The following is a 1,801-nucleotide window of genomic DNA, read 5'->3' on the forward strand; positions in this document are numbered from 1 at the left end:
GTGTGCTTTTCTCGGTACTTCCCCTGGAGGTCAGTGTTTCTAAAAACTGGGTTTCCGAAATCGTGCTGGAGGTGTTTTGGTCAACCAGGAAAAATGGCATTTACGGGAGAGGGTAAAGTATACCCCCCCCCCCCCTCTCGGCTGATTTACCCTCTCCCGTAAACGCGTTTTTTCCTGGTCGACCAAAACACTCATTGACTCCCATTCATTTGACACTTTGTCATTTTTTCAGCACTTTTTTCGCGCATTGGGTACTCCGCCCATTGACTCCCATTCATTTGACACTTTGTCGTTTTTCCAGACCTTTTTTCACGCATTGGGTACTCCGCCCATTCACTCCCATTCATTTGACACTTTGTCGTTTTTTCAGCACTTTTTTCGCGCATTGGGTACTCCGCCCCATTCACTCCCATTCATTTCACACTTAGAAAAATCATCCGAGCGGCTCTCCACGCATTTTATAGCCGCTTTGGGGCTCCAGCCGCCTCGGCCTTCATTTCTGACTAGGCTCGTGTGGACTTTGTCGTTTTTTCAGCACTTTTTTTGCGCATTGGGTACTCCGCCCCATTCACTCCCATTCATTTGACACTTTGTCGTTTTTTCAGCACTTTTTTTACACATTGGGTACTCTGCCCCATTCACTCCCATTCATTTGACACTTTGTCGTTTTTTCAGCACTTTTTTGGCGCATTGGGTACTCCGCCCCATTCACTCCCATTCATTTGACACTTTGAAAAATCATCCGAGCGGCTCTCCACGCGTTTTATAGCCGCTTTGGGGCTCCAGCCGCCTCGGACTGCATTTCTGACTAGGCTCGTGTGGACTTTGTCGTTTTTTCAGCACTTTTTTTACACATTGGGTACTCTGCCCCATTCACTCCCATTCATTTGACACTTTGAAAAATCATCCGAGCGGCTCTCCACGCGTTTTATAGCCGCTTTGGGGCTCCAGCCGCCTCGGACTGCATTTCTGACTAGGCTCGTGTGGACTTTGTCGTTTTTTCAGCACTTTTTTTACACATTGGGTACTCTGCCCCATTCACTCCCATTCATTTGACACTTTGAAAAATCATCCGAGCGGCTCTCCACGCGTTTTATAGCCGCTTTCAGACTCCTGCCGCCTCGCCTGCACTTCCGCCTCGGTCCGTTAGGATTTAGGCCTTTTTTCAGCACTTTTTCTCCGTTTCTCCGGGGCGACAGCGGCTCTCCACGCATTTTATAGCCGTTTTCAGACTCCTGCCGCCTCGCCTGCACTTCCGCCTCGGTCCGTTAGGATTTAGGCCTTTTTTCAGCACTTTTTCTCCGTTCCTCCGGGGCGACAGCGGCTCTCCACGCTTTTTATAGCGGTTTTCAGACTCCTGCCGCCTCGCCTGCACTTCCGCCTAGGTCCGTTAGGATTTAGGCCTTTTTTCAGCACTTTTTCTCCGTTTCTCCGGGGCGACAGCGGCTCTCCACGCTTTTTATAGCGGTTTTCAGACTCCTGCCGCCTCGCCTGCACTTCCGCCTAGGTCCGTTAGGATTTAGGCCTTTTTTCAGCACTTTTTCTCCGTTTCTCCGGGGCGACAGCGGCTCTCCACGCTTTTTATAGCGGTTTTCAGACTCCTGCCGCCTCGCCTGCACTTCCGCCTAGGTCCGTTAGGACGTGGGCCTTTTTTCAGCACTTTTTCTCCGTTTCTCCGGGGCGACAGCGGCTCTCCACGCTTTTTATAGCCGCTTTGGGGCTCCAGCCGCCTCGGCCTGCATTTCTGACTAGGCTCGTGTGGACTTTTTCAGCACTTTTTTTGTGCATTGGGTACTCTCGC

This window comes from Dunckerocampus dactyliophorus, unplaced genomic scaffold, assembly GCF_027744805.1.
Source record: "Dunckerocampus dactyliophorus isolate RoL2022-P2 unplaced genomic scaffold, RoL_Ddac_1.1 HiC_scaffold_29, whole genome shotgun sequence".
In the NCBI taxonomy this organism is placed as follows: domain Eukaryota; kingdom Metazoa; phylum Chordata; class Actinopteri; order Syngnathiformes; family Syngnathidae; genus Dunckerocampus; species Dunckerocampus dactyliophorus.